The sequence below is a fragment of the Ovis aries genome, chromosome 1 (assembly GCF_016772045.2).
Source record: "Ovis aries strain OAR_USU_Benz2616 breed Rambouillet chromosome 1, ARS-UI_Ramb_v3.0, whole genome shotgun sequence".
In the NCBI taxonomy this organism is placed as follows: domain Eukaryota; kingdom Metazoa; phylum Chordata; class Mammalia; order Artiodactyla; family Bovidae; genus Ovis; species Ovis aries.
The window spans coordinates 108,688,129-108,707,095 of NC_056054.1; the positions used below are offsets into that span (position 1 = coordinate 108,688,129).

Here is an 18,967-nt window from a genome sequence, read left to right on the forward strand (position 1 = left end):
ACTGGGAACACCACTCAGACTGTGTAAGATTGCACACAGTAGCTGCCCTCAGGCGACCACTAGATACCAGCTCACTTGGGCACCTGCCTTGTACTTCAGTGGAAGGTCCTCTGTTGTCCTCAGACTTAGAAATCTTAATTCTGGACCCAGGGTGTATGTTTTTCCTGCTTTTGGAGTAGACTGTAAGATATTTGTTGTATTTGTTTTTTTAGGGAACTTAAGGGAATCAGAGGTAAATTTTTACCTTTTCATCGCTACCTTTCACTCTGCTTGTCACCAATAAAGACAGGATCTTGTCTTCTGAGCTTCTCGATTGGAGTAACTGAGATTCAGAAATAATTTGTTTCCACTCAGGTTTTTGCTCTGGCAGCATGGGCTTTTGAGAGAGGACCTGAACACGAGTCTCCTGCATTGCAGGCAGATTCCTTATCATCTGAGCCACTAGGAGAGCCCAAGAAAACTGGACTGTGTTTTACAGGATTAGTGTGGAAAAAAAATTAAGTTCTGAGGGCCCTTATTCCTGGCCATCATCTTCATGTCCCAGTGAATCTGTCAATACCTTTAACCAAGTTTTAGGCAAGTAGGAGATACTAATGGTGATGGTAACAGTACAAGAGCACAGATTCACTTTTCCGGTGTCTGACTCCCTGAAATGGGGGTTGGGGTTCTCAGAATCTCTCTTTCTATGGTGTGTCTGCATTCTCAGAGCAGGTCTCTCTGGGAATGTACAGCAAGGTACTGTGGCCACTCACACTGATCCATTTGGTATTCTCTCCAAGACTACCTGCACTACCTCTGTGTTACTGCTACCTCACTGTCAGTGCTATATTTGTTGTATAAGAGAATTACCTACTGGTTATGCCCACACATAAAATTTGCTCTTGCCAATGAATCTATAGTATGTTGTATAAACTGAATCTTGAGTGTCCAACTCAAAGCTTATAAAGAACAAACAATGGTATAATGTCATGATGTACAGGCAGTTAATGTTGTGTGAATGCTGTTGTCTGTGGTTGTTACACAAAAAGTGAATGAGATTATACAATGTACTGGATTCTGGGAATATTGTTCAAACTTCCTTACTTTGGAATTTTTTATTCTTGATTTTATAATTAGGTAGTGAAAATCTTGGATGAAGTCTATTTTATTTCCAGGAAAAAAGAATGTATTATTACTCATTTTCTATCTTCTTGTCTATGTAAATAAGATGGCTTGGTGAAAACCTCTCCTTACACTCAAAATGTAGATGATATAGATCCACAAATTTAGAATATTTTTCCTGAGTGGGGAAAAACAAAAATTATCCTGAGAGCCAACATACTGATTGCAGTTCAAATATTTCTCCAGTGAATTCTAAGTGTATTGTTAAAACTTGCCAAATGTATATAAAGAGGAAATAGGATATGACATATTAAGACAAACATTTCTGAACTTTTGGTGAAAAAATGTCAAGTTACTTGCTGACATAGCAATGCTTTATTTTGTAATAGGAAAGGCAAAATATAGATGGAGATTATAAAACAGTACAAAAGGAGAAGGAAATTCTACTGTTAATGAGCCTAGTACAAAAAGTTATTTTGACTTGGCCTGAAGGTGAGGCATAATTCCTGAAGTTTTATTTGTCTCATGAACATTGGTTACTGAAAGTAGTAGAGGAGAAGAGCTACTGAAAAGAAGGTCACATACCACTGGCCAATGTAATTTTCAACCTCAAAAATTCCTGTGGTGTAAGAGAATTTTGCTCAGATTATAAACTATTTATTATATTTAACTCTGGGATTTGGGTCCCAGAATCAAACGTAAAAAAGACAGTGATTTTTAACACACGTGCACACTCAAAAAATTTAACGTGGAATTAAAAAGCCAGGTAAGAAGAATGAGATAAGAAAGAAGGGCCATTGAGATGTTGGGAAGAGGTAATGACAAAGTGCCAGCGGTGAGAAGGCAATGGGGAGAGAGAACAAGATAGGTAGAGAAGCCAAAGGTATTCTAGATTAAAAAGACTGGAAGCTGAGAAATTGTTTAATATTATCCTCTTATTTCAAAGATGTGGAAACAAGAATTCGGAAGGTGAAATAACCTTTCATCATCATTTGCTACCTTGGAATGCTTTTCCAAGGTAGTAAGTATAAAAGAGACTGAGTTCATGGTACGGAAATGAGAGGCAGAGTGGGAGTCTAGAGGTGTGGAAGGTACAGTTTTTCTGAGATGTGCAATTTGGGTCAGAGATTTTTCAGCTGGGGGGAGAGAGGAAGTCACTTTAGAGTACTGAAAAAAAGGTTTGCTGAAATAAGGGATTAAATACCAGCTCTGAGCGTCGGAAGTTCTACTTTCCAGTGAAATGCTTCTTCTACCTCTTCTATTGTTAGCGGTTATCCTCCCAGGTGGTGACAATAAGGACAGTAAGAGTAACTCTGGCTGCTCCCAGCACAGGTGCAGGGGTTCTGGATAAAAGCATGACACAGCTACTACTAAGGGTCTGGGCTCTGCTGTCTCCAGCCCTCTCCCCTATCCTGGAGGCTGGGGATGGAGCCAGAAGCCTTGGGGAGAGAACTGTTTCAGGCTCTATATTTTTCCGACTCTGGGTGCTTTTACATTCCATCCTGATTCTACATTTTTCCTCATTCTTTTCAACCTTCCACCAACACAGTGTTCCAATGGCCAACCTCCTACCATATCATCCCTATTTGGACCCTTGCCAACAGCTCCTGGGCTCAAAACCAAGGCTCAGGCTGGTTGGATGATTTGCATATTCAAGGCTGGGACTCTGACTTGGGCGCCACCATTTTCCTGAAGTCCTGGTCCAAGGGGAACTTTAGTGATGAGGAGATGACTGAGCTGAAGGACCTCTTCCGAGTCTACTTCATTGGATTCATTCAGGTTGTGCAGGACCATGTCAGTGAGTTCCAGTTGGAATGTGAGTAGAGTCCTCTGATCTGGAGAGACTCTCAATGACTTTTCTCTCCCTTGGTCAGGCTAATATTTCCTCTGATCATGGTCTACTCCTTCCCTCTTTACTCAACTGCATGCATACAGCTCTCCAGAGTAGTCTCCAACCCTGACTCCTTACCTCCACCCAGGATCCCAGATTCTTCCCGTTTCTTGCATTTTTGTGTAACAGATGATGTTCCTGCTTTGTAGCTGCTTCCTGTTTTGCATGTATGTCACTTGCCAGTCTCAAAACCTAGGAAAAACTCCTTTTCCTACTGTGTGCCTGAATGAACTAAAGTATGACTTCCCCATCCTCCAATTCATATCCTCAAGCATCTGCTGGCTAATCTCTCTCAGTGTAATCTTCCCCTTCACCCTGGAATGCTGGCCTCCTGACTCCATCACACATTTCTCCTCTTCTCTCCTCTTGCCCACTGTACATCCTTAAAAGAGCCCATCCCCACCATTTACGACAGGCATACCTCTAACCAATGCTCTTCTTCCTGAAAAGTCCTGAATACTGCAATTGGTTTTTGAGTTATAATCTCACATCTCAGAACTTTCTTGTCACTAAAATCGAAAGGCCTATGTCTTCTCCTCATCCTTTTCTTCATTGTTTGCACTTTAATAACTTGTCTCAGTTTTCCTTTACACAGACCCCTTTGTGATCCAGGTCATAGCAGGCTGTGAGCTGCATTCTGGGGAGGCCATAGGAAGCTCTTGAGAGGAGATTTAGGAGGATTGGATTTTGTGAGGATCCAGAATGACTCCTGTGTACCTGCACCAGACAGCGGCAGCAGGGGTCAGAAGTTTTGTGTGCTCATGACTCAGTATCAAGGCACCTCCAATATCATTGAGAGGCTCCTCTCAGAAACCTGTCTTTGATATCTCCTGGGTGTCCTCAATGCAGCGAAAGCAGACCTGCAGAAGCAAGGTTAGTCTTGTTCTCTCCCCAAGATTTTTCTGTTTTACCTCCCACCACCTTATTTAAATTTAAAACTGGAGAACACCTAAGTTGAGAGGTGTTTAATCAATAAGTGATCTGATTCCCATAGGAGTGGAAGAGGCAACTATCCAAATTTGTGTTTCCGAATCCCCATGCTCTGGATTAGAGTCATAATCTGACATTCTTACTGCTCCTTCCTACCCCATTGAAGCCTGTGGCCTGGTAGTCCAGTGGCCCCATTCCTGGGCCTGGCTGCCTACTGCTGGTGTGCCATGTCTTGGGATTCTACCCAAAACCTGTTCAGATGATGTGGATGAGGGGCAAGCAGGAGCAGCCTGGCACTCAGCAAGGAGACATCATGCCCAATGCTGACTGGACTTGGTATCTCCGAGTAACCCTGGATGTGGCAGCTGGGGAGGTGGCTGGCCTGAGTTGCTGAGTGAAGCACAGCAGTCTAGGAGACCAGGACATCATCCTGCACTTGAGTGAGAAGGAACTGGAGCCCAACTGGGGATGGGAGGAGGTGGTCTTCAAGAACAGAGGGCACTCCTGAGGAAGGGGAGAGACATGATGGATGAGCTATGGAGGGAGGGAAGGAGAGGAGGAAGAAAGAGTGACGGAGGGAGAGGTAGAAAGGAAGAACAGAGAAAGAGAGATAGAGTTTGAGATTTATTTCTGGGACTCCAGTGCCAGAGGAATGAAAATAGCTGAACTAAGGCAGGCAATAGGTAAGAATAAAGGACTATAAACTGGGTGGGATGGGGCAAGAAGAACAGACTGTGGGTGGCTGTGAGAATATGACATCTGGGAATATGAGAAAGGGAATCAGAGATGTCCAATCATCTAAAGCAGGTAAGCACAAAAGTGGGTGTTGACACTCGGGTGGGCAAGAAGGCCTGGAGAACTAGAGAATGGGTTTGAAGTGATATCCCTTTGTCTTCTCCCAATTGCCAGGACACCCCGCATCCATTGGCTTGATACTTGTGGCAATAATAGTGCCCTCCTTGATCCTTTCTATATACCTTGCATTATGGTTTTGGAGATGCTGGTGAGTTTTCATTTTTTAATCTTTCTTTTCTGTCCATCGTTTTATTTTTTCCCTCTGTTTTATCTATTAATATTATCCCTTTTTAGCCTCAATATTTCCACTAGAAACTTTCCCCAACTTCCATCTGTAGATGAATTTTTTTTAAAAAAATTGCAGTATATTACATCATGGAAAATTTACTGCATTAGCCATTTTTACACATAGAGTTTAGTAGTCTTAAGTACATTCACATTTTATGCAGCCAATCTCTAGAACTCTTTTCATCTTGAAAAACTAGAAGTCTATGCCCATTAAACTACTTTCCCCATTCCTTGCTTCCTCAGACCCTGGCAACCACCATTCTACTTTCTGTCTACATGAATCTCTATTCTCTAGGTACCTCTAGAAGTGGAATCATTTGCTATTTTGTGAATGGTTATTACGGTTAACATTATGTCCTCATAATTCATTCATGTGGTGATCTGTATTAGAATTTCTTTCCTGTTAAAGATTGTTTTGTTTACCTGTTGATCTCTCAACAGACACTTGGGTTAATTCAATAGTCACTTTTTGCCTGTTATGAATAATGCTGCTATGAACATAGTGTACAAATATCAATTAAGAAGAGCAATTTTTTGCTTGTGTTCTTAACAGGTCATATCAGAATATCTCATGAGCCCTGAATGTCTCCTTTTTCCATTTGGAATAAGTATCCAGGAACCCTGAAACTCAAATTGTCAGCCTAGGAATCAATCTCATCATATTTTATCAAGTGATCATCACATTTGATCAAATCATTGTTCCTGTAGGTTGTAAGATAAATCATAATTTATACACTAGCAGAAACATGAATGAAAATTGTTATGGGACAATATCACTAGCAAGATCCACTCAGATTTCAGAGATGTGATGTGTGAGAAAGAATATACCTAGGAATAAATGAAATGATGTACACAAATTCATGGTGACATGCCTTTGACTTCTTATTTAAAACTTTTTTTTTTTGCTTCTGCTGAAATATCATTTTTCAAATTGAACTAACTGTAATTATGCTGAGAAAATTGCATTTGCAGAGCTGCTGAGCATTTTAAACAAAATGTCTCCATCTTGGCCTGGATGATTTTCTGCCTATAATGGTTAGCTGAGCAGCTTGTTTCTCCAGAAAGCCTTCGTTAGTGCTACAGTGAAAGTAACCCTCCCTTGACTGGTAACTTGCATAGATCCACTTTACTCTTACCCAGAACACTACAGTTCTTATTGTTTTTCTTTTCTTTCTACTTATAAGTTCCTTGAGAGAAGAGCTTGCTCTTGATGGATTTCTGGCCCAAATCATGTTTTTGTGTGTAGTGTTTTTATTGTTATTCTAAAGCTATCTTGTGTGTATAGGCTGGTGAGATATGGTGTGTATTGAGACTGGTTCATAGTATGGAATATAGTATATAGTGGGTTTAAGTAAGTACATAATTGTGTTGATTCACAGGAAACTAGAATTTTTCTATGTGGAAAAGTTGACGTGAGTAAATGAGTAAAACTCTATAGTTTTAAACTTGAATTGCAAGTATAAATAAAAAATCATAATATTAAGACTCAAAAAAAGTGTCCTGGCCACTTAAAAAAACCTAAAACGAAGGCTTAGAATTCAGATTAAGGCTTTTATATAATATTTTCCCACTACAAGGAACTAAAGTACCTTGGAGAAATGGCTGATTTCTAGTTTGGAGCAGGAAGTTTCTCCAAGAGTCTGGAACACCTTTGCCATACCAGAAGGTAAAGGGAAGCCCAATGATAAATGTATGATAAAAGGATTCATAAGAGCCTGGGTTGAAAAAACTCCCATATCATAATTGGGACAGTTTGAGCCTCAGGAGAAACAATGGCTAGGATTTGATGTTGTTGTTTAATAGCTAAGTTGTGTTGAATCTTTGTGACCCCATGGACTGCAGCATGCCAGGCTTCAGTGTCCTTCACGGTCTCCTGGAGATTGCTCAAATTCATGTCCATTGAATCAGTGACGCTATCTAATCATCTCATTCTCTGCCACTCCCTTCTCCTTTTGCCTTCCATCTTTCCCAGCATCAGATTGTTTATCAATTCATCAGCTCCTTCCATCAGGTGGCCAAAGTGCTGGAGCTTCAGCTTCATCATCATCAGTCTGTCCAATGAATATTCAGGGCTGGCTTCCTTTAAGACTGACTGGTTTGATCTCCTTGCAGTCCAAGGAACTCTCAAGAGTCTTATTCAGCCCTTCAGTTAGAAAACATCAATTCTTTGTCACTCAACCTTCCGAACAGTCCAACTCTTACATCCGTACATTGTTGTTGTTGTTCAGTCTCTCAGTCCTGTCCGACTCTTTGTGACCTCATGGACTGCAGCACACCAGGCTTCCCTGTTCATCACAAATCTGGAGTTTGCTCAAACTCATGTCCATTTAATCAGTGATGCTATCCAATCATCTCATCCTTTGTTGCCCCTTTCTCCTCTTGCTCTCAGTCTTTCCCAGCATTAGGGTCTTTTCCAATGAGTCGACTCTTCACATCAAGTGCCCAAAGTATAGGAGCTTCAGCTTCAGCTTCAGCTTCAGCATCCATCCTTCCAATGAATATTCAAGGTTGATTTCTTTTAAGATACACTGATTTGATCTCTTTGCTGTCCAAGGGACTTTCAAGAGTCTTCTTCAGCACCACAGTTTGAAAGCATTGATTCTTAGGCACTCAGCTTTCTTCATGGTCCAAATCTCACATCTGTTAATGACTACTTGAAAAACCATGACTTAGACAATACAGACCTTTGTTGTCAAAGTGATGTCTCTTCTTTTCAATATGCTGCCTAGGTTTCCCATTGCTTTTCTTCCAAGGGCAAGTGTCTCATTTCTGTGCCTGCAGTCATCGTCCACAGTGATTTTGGAGCCCAAGAAAATGAAATCTGTCACTGTTTCCATTTTTTCCAATCTATTTGCTGTCAAGTGATGGGACCAGCTACCATGACCTTAGTTTTCTGAATATTGAGTTTTTTATTATTATTATTTTTTTATTTTATTTATTTTTTACTTTACAATATTGTATTGGTTTTGCCACACATTAACATGAATCTTCCACAGGAGCACATGAGTTCCCAATCCTGAACCCCCATCCCGCCACCCTCCCCATATCATCTCTCTGGGTAATCCCAGTGCACCAACGCCAAGCATCCTGTATCCTGTATCGAACCTAGACTGCTGATTCGCTTCTTACATGATAGTATACACATTTAAATGCCATTTTCCCAAATCATCCCACCCTCTCCTTCTCCCCCAGAGTCCAAAAGTCTGTTTTTACATCTGTGTCTCTTTTTCTGTCTCGCATACAGGGTTATCATTGCCATCTTTCTTAATTCCATATATATGTGTTAGTATACTGTATTGGTGTTTTTCTTTCTGGCTTACTTCACTCTGAGCAATCGGCTCCAGTTTCATCCACCTCATTAGAGCTGATTCAAATGTATTCTTTTTAGTGGCTGAGTAATACTCCATTGTGTATATGTACCACAGCTTTCTTATCCATTCATCTGCTGATGGACATCTAGGTTGTTTCCATGCCCTGGCTATTATAAACAGTGCTGTGATGAACATTGGGGTACATGTGTCTCTTTCAATTCTGGTTTCCTCGGTGTGTATGCCCAGCAGTAGGATTATTGGGTCATAAGGCAATTCTATTTCCAGTTTTTTAAGGAATCTCCACACTGTTCTCCATAGTGGCTGTACTAGTTTGCATTCCCACCAACAGTGTAGGAGGGTTCCCTTTTCTCCACACCCTCTCCAGCATCTATTGCTTGCAGATTTTTGGATCGCAGCCATTCTGACTGGTGTGAAGTGGTACCTCATTGTGGTTCTGATTTGCATTTCTCTGATAATGAGTGATGTTGAGCATCTTTTCTTGTGTTTGTTAGCCATCCGTATGTCTTCTTTGGAGAAATGTCTATTTAGTTCTTTGGCCCATTTTTTGATTGGGTCGTTTATTTTCTGGAATTGAGCTGCATAAGTTGCTTGTATATTTTTGAGATTAGTTGTTTGTCAGTTGCTTCATTTGCTATTATGTTCTCCCATTCAGAAGGCTGTCTTTTCACCTTGCTTATAGTTTCCTTTGTTGTGCAGAAGCTTTTAATTTTAATTATATCCCATTTGTTTATTTTTGCTTTTATTTCCAGAATTCTAGAAGGTGGATCATAGAGGATCCTGCTGTGATTTATGTCTGAGAGTGTTTTGCCTATGTTCTCCTCTAGGAGTTTTATAGTTTCTGATCTTACATTTAGATCTTTAATCCATTTTGAGTTTATTTTTGTGTGCGGTGTTAGAAAGTGATCTAATTTCATTCTTTTACAAGTGGTTGACCAGTTTTCCCAGCACCACTTCTTAAAGAGATTGTCTTTACTCCATTGTATATTCTTGCCTCCTTTGTCAAAGATAAGGTGTCCATATGTGTGTGGATTTATCTCTGGGCTTTCTATTTTGTTCCATTGATCTAGATTTCTGTCTTTGTGCCAGTACCATACTGTTTTGATGACTGTGGCTCTGTAGTAGAGCCTGAAGTCAGGCAGGTTGATTCTTCCAGTTCCATTCTTCTTTCTCAAGATTGCTTTGGCTATTCGAGGTTTTTTGTATTTCCATATAAATCTTGAAATTATTTGTTCTACCTCTGTGAAAAATACCGTTGGTAGCTCGTTCGGGATTGCATTGAATTTGTAGATTGCTTTGGGTAGTATACTCATTTTCAGTATATTGATTCTTCCGATCCATGAACATGGTATATTTCTCCATCTATTAGTGTCCTCTTTGGTTTCTTTCATCAGTGTTTTATAGTTTTCTATATATAGGTCTTTAGTTTCTTTAGGTAGATATATTCCTAAGTGTTTTATTCTTTTCATTGCAATGGTGAATGGAATTGTTTCCTTAATTTTTTTTCTACTTTCTCATTATTACTGTATAGGAATACACGGGATTTCTGTGTGTTGACTTTATATCCTGCAACTTTACTATATTCATTGATTAGCTCTAGCAATTTTCTGGTGGAGTCTTTAGGGTTTTCTATGTGGAGGATCATGTCATCTGCAGTGAGAGTTTTACTTCTTCTTTCCCAATTTGGATTCCTTTTATTTCTTTTTCTGCTCTGATTGCTGTGGCCAAAACTTCCAGAACTATGTTGAATAGTAGTGGTGAAAGTGGGCACCCTTGTCTTGTTCCTGACTTTAGGGGAAATGCTTTCAATTTTTCACCATTGAGGATAATGTTTGCTGTGGGTTTGTCATATATAGCTTTTATTATGTTGCGGTATGTTCCTTCTATTCCTGCTTTCTGGAGAGTTTTTATCATAAATGGATGTTGAATTTTGTCAAAGGCCTTCTCTACATCTATTGAGATAATCATATGGCTTTTATTTTTCAATTTGTTAACATGGTGAATTACATTGATTGAATTGCGGATATTGAAGAATCCTTGCATCCCTTGGATAAAGCCCACTTGGTCATGGTGTATGATCTTTTCAATGTGTTGTTGGACTCTGATTGCTAGAATTTTGTTAAGGATTTTTGCATCTATGTTCATCAGTGATATCGGCCTGTAGACTTCTTTTATGTGGCATCGTTGTCATGTTTTGTTATTAGGGTGATGGTGGCTTCATAGAGTGAGTTTGGAAGTTTACCTTCTTCTGCAATTTTCTGGAAGAATTTGAGTAGGATAGGTGTTAGCTCAAAATTCTCCAAGCCAGGCATCAGCAGTACATGAACCATGAACTTCGTGATGTCCAAGCTGGTTTTAGAAAAGGCAGAGAAACCAGAGGTCAAATTGTCAACATCCGCTGGATCATGGAAAAAGCAAGAGAGTTCCAGGAAAACATCTATTTCTACTTTATTGGCTATGCCAAAGCCTTTGACTGTGTGGATCACAATAAACTGTGGAAAATTCTGAAAGAGATGGGAATACCAGACCACCTAACCTGCCTCTTGAGAAATCTGTATGCAGGTCAGGAAGCAACACTTGGAAGTGACATGGAACAACCGACTGGTTCCCAATAGGAAAAGGAGTACGTCAAAGCTGTATATTGTCACCCTGCTTATTTAACTTATATACAGAGTACATCATGAGAAATGTTGGACTGAAAGAAACACAAGCTGGAATCAAGATTGCTGGGAGAATTATCAATCACCTCAGATATACAGATGACACCACCCTTATGGCAGAAAGTGAAGAGGAACTCAAAAGCCTCTTGATGAAAGTAAAAGAGGAGAGTGAAAAAGTTGGCTTAAAGCTCAACATTCAGAAAACGAAGGTCATGGCATCCGGTCCCATCACTCCATGGGAAATAGATGGGAAACAGTGGAAATAGTGTCAGACTTTATATTTTTGGGCTCCAAAATCACTGCAGATGATGACTGCAAACTTGAATCAAAAGATGCTTACTCCTTGGAAGAAAAGTTATGACCAACCTAGATAGCATATTCAAAAGCAGAGACATTACTTTGCCGACTAAAGTCTGTCTAGTTAAGGCTATGGTTTTCCAGTAGTCATGTATGGATGTTAGAGTTGGACTGTAAAGAAGGCTGAGCACCGAAGAATTGATGCTTTTGAACTGTGGTATTGGAGAAGACTCTTGAGAGTCTCTTGGACTGCAAGGAGATCCAACCAGTCCATTCTGAAGGAGATCAGCCCTGGGATTTCTTTGGAAGACCTGATGCTAAAGCTGAAACTTCAATACTTTGGCCACCTCATGTGAAGAGTTGACCCATTGGAAAAGACTATGATGCTGGGAAGGATTGGGGGCCAGAGGAGAAGGCGACGACAGAGGATGAGCTGGCTGGATGGCATCACTGACTCGATGGACGTGAGTCTGAGTGAACTCTGGGAGTTGGTGATGGACAGGGAGGCCTAGCGTGCTGCGATTCATGGGGTCGCAGAGTCGGACACGACAGAACGACTGAGCTGAACTGAAGTGAGGTGTTAGCTCTTCTGTAAATTTTTGGTAGAATTCAGCTGTGAAGCCGTCTGGACCTGGACTTTTGTTTGCTGGATGATTTCTGATTACAGTTTCAATTCCCATGCTTGTGATGTGTCTGTTAAGATTTTCTACTTCTTCCTGGTTCAGTTTTGGAAAGTTGTACTTTTCTAAGAATTTGTCTGTTTCTTCTGCTTTGTCCATTGTATTGGCATATAATTGCTGATAGTAGTCTCTTATGATCCTTTGTATTTCTGTGTTGCCTGTTGTGATCTATTCATTTTCATTTCTAATTTTTTTTGATTTGATTTTTCTCCCTTTTTTTCTTGATGAGTCTGGCTAATGGTTTCTCAATTTTATTTATTCTTTCAAAGAACCAGCTTTTGGCTTTGTTGATTTTTGCTGTGGTCTCTTTTGTTTCTTTTGCATTTATCTCTGCCCTATTTTTTAAGATTTCTTTCCTTCTACTAACCCTGGGGTTCTCCATTTCTTCCTTTTCTAGTTGCTTTAGGTGTAGAGTTAGGTTATTTATTTGACTTTTTTTCTTGTTTCTTGAGGTATGCCTGTATTGCTATGAACGTTCCTCTTAGCACTGCTTTTACAGTGTCCCACAGGTTTTGGGTTGTTGCGTTTTCATTTTCATTCATTTCTATGCATATTTTGATTTCTTCTGTGATTTGTTGGTTATTCAGAATTGTGTTGTTCACCCTCCTTATGTTGGAATTTTTAATAGTTTTTCTCCTGTAATTGAGATCTAATCTTACTGCATTATGGTCAGAAAAGATGCTTAGAATGATTTCAATTTTTTTGAACTTATCAAGGTTAGATTTATGGCCCAGGATTCGATCTATCCCAGAGAAGTTTCCATGAGAACTTGAGAAAAATGTGAAATTCATTGTTTTAGGATGAAATGTCCTATAGATATCAATTAGGTCTAACTGATCTATTGTATCATTTAAAGTTTGTGTTTCTTTGTTAATTTTCTGTTTAGTTGATCTGTCCATAGGTGTGAGTGGGGTATTAAAGTCTGCCACTATTATTGCGTTATTGCTAATTTCCCCTTTCATACTTATTAGCATTTATCTTAGATATTGCGGTGCTCCTATGTTGGGTGCATATATATTTATAATTGTTATATCTTCTTCTTGGATTGATCCTTTGATCATTATGTAGTAGCCTTCTTCATCTCTTTCCACAGCCTTTGTTTTAAAGTATATTTTATTTGATATGAGTATAGCTACTCCTGCTTTCTTTTGGTCTCTATTTGCATGGAATATCTTTTTCCAGCCCTTCGCTTTCAGTCTATATGTGCCCCTTGTTTTGAGGTGGGTCTCTTGTAGACAACATATATAGGGGTCTTGTTTTTGTATCCTTTTAGCCAGTCTTTGCCTTTTGGTTGGGGCATTCAACCCATTTACGTTTAAGGTAATTATTCACAAGTAGGAGATACAACCAGTCTATTCTGAAGGAGATCAACCCTGGGATTTCTTTGGAAGAAATGATGCTAAAGCTGAAACTCCAGTACTTTGGCCACGTCGTGAGAAGAATTGACTCATTGGAAAAGACTCTGATGCTGGGAGGTTTTGGGGGCAGGAGGAGAAGGGGATGAATGAAGATGAGATGGCTGGATGGCATCACGGACTCGATGGACATGAGTCTGCGTGAACTCCGGGAGATGGTGATGGACAGGGAGGCCTGGCGTGCTGCGATTCATGGGCTCACAAAGAGTCGGACACGACTGAGCGACTGAACTGAACAGAGCTGATGATCCCATCGTCATTTACTTTATTGTTTTGGGTTCGGGTTATACACCCTTTTTGTGTTTCCTGTCTAGAGAAGATCCTTTAGTAATTGTTGAAGAACTGGTTTTTTGGCGCTGAATTCTCTAAGCTTTTACTTGTCTATAAAGCTTTTGATTTCTCCTTCATATTTGAATGAGATGCTTGCTGGGTACAGTAATCTGGGTTGTAGGTTATTTTCTTGCATCACTTTAAGTATGTCTTACCATTCCCTCCTGGCCTGAAGAGTTTCTATTGAAAGATCAGCTGTTATCCTTATGGGAATCCCCTTGTGTATTAATTGTTGTTTTTCCCTTGCTGGTTTTAATATTTGTTCTTTATGTTTGATCTTTATTAATTTGATTAATATGTATCTTGGGGTGTTTTGCCTTTGGTTTATCCTGTTTGGGACTCTCTGGGTTTCTTGGATTTGGGTGATTATTTCCTTCCCCATTTTAGGGAAGTTTTCAACTATTATCTCCTCAAGGATTTTCTCATGGTCTTTCTTTTGTCTTCTTCTTCTGGAACGCCTATAATTCGATTGTTGGAGTGTTTCATATTGTCCTGGAGGTCTCTGAGATTGTCCTCATTTCTTTTTATTTGTTTTTTTTTTCCCCTCTCTGATTCATTTATTTGTATTATTCTATCTTCTAGTTCACTAACCCTATCTTCTGCCTCCATTATTCTACTATTGTTGCCTCCAGAGTGTTTCTGATCTCATTTATTGCATTATTCATTATATATTGACTCTTTTTTATTTCTTCTGGGTCCTTGTTAAACCTTTCTTGCATTTTCTCAATCCGTGACTCCAGGCTATTTATCTGTGATTCCATTTTGATTTCAAGATTTTGGATGATTTTCACTATCATTATTTGGAATTCTTTGTCTGGTAGATTCCCTATCTCTTCCTCTTTGGTTTGGTTTGGTGGGCATTTATCATGTTCCTTTACCTGCTGTGTATTGTCTGTCTCTTTATCTTGGTTATATTGCTACGTTTGGAGTGGCCTTTCTGTATTCTGGCAGTTTGTGGAGTTCTCTTTATTATGGAATTTCCTCACTGTGGTTGGGGCTGTATCAGTGGCTTGTCAAGGTTTCTTGGTAAGGGAAGCTTGTGTCTGAGTTCTGGCGGTTGGAGCTGGCTTTCTTTCTGGAGTGCAATGAAGTGTCTAGTAATGAGTTATGAGTTGTCAATGGTTTTGGAGCAACTTTGAGCTGCCTGTATATTGAAATTCAGGGGTGTGTTGCTGTTTTGCTGGTGAATTTGCGTGGTATGTCTTGCTCTGGAACTTGTTGGCCCTTGGGTGGTGCTTGGTTTCAGTGTAGGTATGGAAGCATGATGAGCTCTTATTGGTTAATGTTCCCTGGAGTCAGGAGTTCTCTGATGTTCTCAGGATTTGGACTTAAGCCTCCTGCTTCTGGTTTTCAGTTTTATTTTTACAGTAGCCTCAAGACTTCTCCATCTACACAGCACCAATGATAAAACATCTAGGTTAGAGATGAAAAGTTTCTCCACATTTAGGGACACCCAGAGAGGTTCACTGAGTTACATGGAGAAGAGAAGAGGGAGGGGGTAGTTAGAGGTGACTGGAATGAGATGAGGTGGGGTCAGAAGAGGAGTGAGCAAGCTAGCCAGTAATCACTTCCTTTTGTGCACTCCACTGTCTGGACCACTCAGAGATGTTCACAGAATTATACAGAGAAGAGAAGAGGGAAGACGGAGGCAGAGGTGGTGAGGAGCATAAAAGAGGAAAGTGAGAAAGAGAGACACAGATCCAGTCAGTAACCAGTTCCCTAAGTGTTCTCCACTGTCTGGAACACACAGAGATTCACAGAGTTGGGTAGAGAAGAGAAGGGGGAGGGAGGAGACAGAGACAACCTGGTCGAGAAAAAAGAGAGTCCAAAGGAGGAGAAAGTGGTCAAGCCAGTAATCTCACTCTCAAGTAAAAATGGGCACTGAAGATTGGGTTTTTAAAGGTACAAAATTGATAACAAATACCAAAAAGCAAAGATTAAAAATCTATTGTAGAGGTTGGATTTTCAAAAATACAATATTACAGAAAAGTAGAAGAAGAAAGAACAGAAAAAGGGAAAAGAAAAAGAAAACAAAGTCAGAAGAATTATTAAAAAGGAAAAAACCACAACAACAACCACACACACACAATATATATATATGGCATTTGCTTTAGAAATAGTCTTTTTTTTTTGAAAAGTAATAGTAGGTTATAAAAATAAAAATTAAAGGAGAAATAGAGAACTTAAAAATTAAAAAATGTTAAAATAAAAAAAGAAAAAGTAATGAAGAAAAAACAAATAAACAACAACAAAAAAAGAATGATCATAAAAATAGTAAAGGTATATCTGGGACTTTCTCTGGTGTTGTTGTGGGCAGTGTGGGGTCAGTTCATTTTTGGATAGTTCCTTGGACCAGCTTACATTTCTCAAGATCTATAGACCCCTTCCTTTGTAGTCGGTACTAACGACAGGGTTTTAATCTATTGCACCTGTCACTTCCAAGGCGGTTCCCTCTGTTTTAGCTTCTTCTGTTTGCTGGTCTTTTCAGTGTCTGTTTTCCACCCTGACATAAGGGGGTGGTGGTGGACACTTTTTTTTTTTTTTTTAGGCTCACTTGTTCAGTCACACTGTGGGGAGGGAGGGATGCTGCAGACAAATAACACTGGTGTGTGCTCCTAGTGTCTCAGCCATGCTGGGCCTACCCCTGCTCATGGCGCACTCCACTCAGGCTCTAGGTTGCTCTGCCAGGAGCCATCTGAAGCTGGCCCTGGGCTGCATGCACCTCCCCAGTCTCAGCCGCTCAGGCTCAGGCACTCAGGTAGGCCTCAGAGGCGTAGACTCAGTTGGGCCTGCGTTTTGTGCTGTTCCCAGGTCTGAGCAGCTCGGGTGTTTGGCGAGTGCAGTCACTGTGACTTATCGCCTTTCCCGTCCCTGCTGCTCAGTTTTCTGGGTGTACAACTGGCACCCCTTCTTAGGCGGATGGTGACTGTCCAGAACCCCAAGAAGTCTTAGTTAGCAAAGAAGCTTGCTTGCAGTTTGGTAATGTCTCTCTGGGGCTGTGATTGCCCCCTTCTGGCCCTTCATGCTCTGGCTGCCTGTCACTGGAGGGGGATGGTCTGCAGCCGGCTAATTCTGTTCCATCCTTTGTTCTGTGTGTGGTCCTGGCGGTGTCTTATGTTAGAGCTTTCCGTGTGTTAGCTATCCCACAGTCTGGTTTACTAGCCCAAGTTAATTCACTCTGGTTACACTTGGGGCATTCCGGCCCGATTCTTAAAAAGCACTGCAGCCCGCTCCTCCCTGCCCAGTCCCCACTTGCTAGTGGTGGATGCAGGTGTCTGAGCTGCTTTTCCACTGAGGGAGTTACCGTTGGGCTCATAATCTGTTGTTTTCAATTATTTATTTTTCCTCCCTGTTATGTTGCCCTCTGTGCTTCCAAGGCTCGCCACAGACTTGGCAGTGAGAGTGTTTCTTGGTGTTTGGAAACTTCTCTCTTTAAGACTCCCTTTCCGGGACAGAGCTCCCTCCCTACCTCTTTTGTCTCTTTTTTCATCTTTTACATATTTTCCTAGCTGTTTTTGAAGACAATGATCGCTTTTCTGGGTGCCTGATGTCCTCTGCTAGCATTCAGAAGTTGTTTTGTGAAGTTTACTCAGCGTTGAAATGTTCTTTTGATGAATTTGAGAGGGAGAAAGTGGTCTCCCCGTCCTATTCCTCCACCATCTTAGGACCAGCCCTGAATATTGAGTTTTAAGCCACCCTTTTCACTCTCCTATTTCACCTTTATCAAGAGACTCTTTAGTTGCTCTTTGCTTTTTCCATAAGGGTAGTGTCATCTGCACATCTTAGATTGCTGATATTTCTCCTGACAATCTTGATTACAACTTGTGCTTCCTCCAGCCTGGTGATTGTATGATGTACTCTGCACAGAAGCTAAATAATCAGGTTGAAAATATACAGGCTTGATGTACTCCTTTCCCAGTTTTCACCAGTTTGTTGTTCCATGTCCTTTTATAACTGTTGCTTCTCGACCTGCATACATGTTTCTCAAACCATCTCTTGAAGAATTTTCAAAAAATTGTGATCCACACAGTCAAAGGCTTTAGCATAGTCAGTGAAGTAGAAAGTGAAAGTCGCTCATCCGTGTCCGACCCTTTGCCACCCCATGGGCTGTATAGGCCAAAATACTGGAGAGGGTAGCTTTTCCCTTCCCCAGGTGATCCTCCCAACCCAGGGATCGAACCCAGGTCTCCTGCATTGCAGGTGGATTCTTTACCAGCTGAGCCACAAGGGAAACCCTCAATGATGCAGAAGGAATTTCTCACATCCATACTCCATGCATATGAATTTTCAATGCTTTTTTTTTTTTTTGAGTTCCCTTCCTTTATCCATGTTCCAGCAGAAGTTAACAATTTGATCTCTGGTTCTTCTACCTTTTCTAAATTCAGGTTGGACATCAGAAGTTAACTTTTGACACATGGTTTAAATTACAACATTAAAAACAAAATTTATAGCACAGGCTACACAGTTGCTTGAGTTTCCTTTGTTTAGTTTATCAACATGCCCAGAATCCAGAAATGAAAAAATTAAAAGCACCAAATCAGTGAGTAATATCTATAAGAGTTTATTGTGGATATAAAAACAATTCACAAATAGGGAGATTTCAGGGGCATGAAATTACAGAATGGCTTACAGAGTAGAAATGAGGAAGTTATTAATTTTTACAGTGATTGGTTACTACAGTAGAAGTTTCTCTGCCATTTTTAGGTAGTTGACTTCTGTTTCTTTTATGATTGTCAGAGCCATTTATGAAACAAACCTAGCTTGAGTTTCACTTACTTTTGTGAAATAAGTTGGTTTTAGTTTTCTTACATGGCTTAAACGTTTTCCCTGGTGGCTTCCCTGGTGGCTCAGAGGTTAAAGCGTCTGCCTCCAATGTGGGAGACCCGGGTTCGATCCCTGGGTTGGGCACCCCCGGAGAAGGAAATGACACCCCACTCCAGTAGTCTTGCCTGGAGAATTCCATGGACGGAGGAGCCTGGTAGGTTACAGTCCACTGGGTCGCAAAGAGTCATATACGACTGAGCGACTTCACTTAACTTCACTTAAACGCTTTTGTCTGTCAAGAGATTCTCACATCCATACTCCATTTGTATGTAGTTTCAATACTCTTTAGATACTGTGACCGTCACTGAGACTGTATAGGATTGCTCAGTAGCTGTTCTCAGGCAACCATTAGATACCAGCTCACTTGAGCAAGTGCCTTGTACTTCAGTGGAACGTCCTCTGGTGTCCTCAGGCTTGCAGAAATCTT

General features: G+C 40.5%; 1 pseudogene; it reads left to right on the top strand.

Annotated features, from left to right (window-relative positions):
- Positions 1-2,320: 2,320 nt before the first annotated feature.
- On the top strand, positions 2,321-4,969 carry LOC105612800 (T-cell surface glycoprotein CD1b-2-like; annotated as a pseudogene).
- Positions 4,970-18,967: the final 13,998 nt, after the last annotated feature.